We start from the raw sequence: 1,346 nt of genomic DNA on the forward strand, positions 1-1,346 counted from the left end.
AGCCACTGTCCAAATACCATATGCCTTTGACATCCTAAGCAAGGAAACAAAATAAGAATTGCTATTGGTACCCAGCTATTGGGGTCCAGCTTTGTTAGAGGCTTCATCATCTGATGCTGACAAATCAGTAACAGTAGATGGCATCACTAAACCTGAAGAGGTTTGAATGGAAAGAGGAACAACCTCCAACACTACTAAGGTAGTTTCAGTGGAAGTCTTCACTGAGCCTGAAGAAGAGGTTTCAGTGGTTGGAATTACAACGTCTGATGCTAAAGACTTTTCAGCAGGAATTGTCTTCGTTGAGCCTGAAGAAGAGGTTTCAACAATTTTCTTCACCTTGGTTGCTAGAGCAGCCTTTGTGGACAATTTCACCTTAGTTGATTTCTCAGCCTTGGTTACTTTCTTGCCCTTAGCTGGTGAACCAGCTTTGGCGGTAGAAGGACACTTGCTGACAATATGTGTCTTCTCACCACAATGTTTACACTTCCTAAAGCTAGGAATAGCTTTAGGGCCAGAAAGTATTAGACTAGAAGTGGGACTAGCTCCAATAATTCCCTTCTCATTGGTTCTAGGAGGAACCTTTGAGGAATTGGATTCCTTAGGTGAAAAGTTCACCTTGAGCTGTGACTTAGATTTCTGATGCGATTCAGATTTCTTAGTCCCTGAAGAAGAAGAAGCTTTATAAGTTGAAGGAATATACCTAGATATATTAGACTTGTTAGACTTCTTGGGAAGGGATGTTGCAACAATGGATTTCGGATTGTCTTTGCACCCAGAACTCGAAGAAGTTCCTTCAAGATGACTTTCAGTAAAAGAAGAGGTCTGAGAGGAAGAAGTGTTGGGAATAGAAGAGACAAAGGTACCAAACTTGTGCATGGTCCTGTCTTTAACACATTCTTCCTGATCATAGGAGAATCCTAGACCAGTCTTTATCTTGGCTGTGATCTGAGCGTTAATGATCTCAGAGGCCTTAATGGAAGCTTTACACCACCCTTCACTGGTAGCTTTCTTAGCCTTGAGTTCAGCGATTGCTCGTTCACACTCAGCGATAGCCTTCTCACGTTCAATAATGATGGCTTGGTTTACAATAACCTAATCTTTAAGATTTTACTCAACAGATGTCAGTTCTTTGATCTTAAAATGGCAAATCTTCAATTGCTCTTGAAGATCAACGTTAAGCATTTCAGCTTTCAATTTGCCATTGAGGGCATTGTAAAGGTCAACCGTCAGCGTATCAGTGCAGAAAGACTAGAAGAAGAAGAGGGTTCATTCAGGAAACATACCTGAGTAGAAGAAGAAGATGGCTCAGAGGAGATAGATGCTTCAGAAGATCTTTCATCAGCATC

The sequence above is a fragment of the Cynara cardunculus genome (genome assembly GCF_001531365.2).
Source record: "Cynara cardunculus var. scolymus isolate 2C chromosome LG 9, CcrdV1, whole genome shotgun sequence".
Classification (NCBI taxonomy): domain Eukaryota; kingdom Viridiplantae; phylum Streptophyta; class Magnoliopsida; order Asterales; family Asteraceae; genus Cynara; species Cynara cardunculus.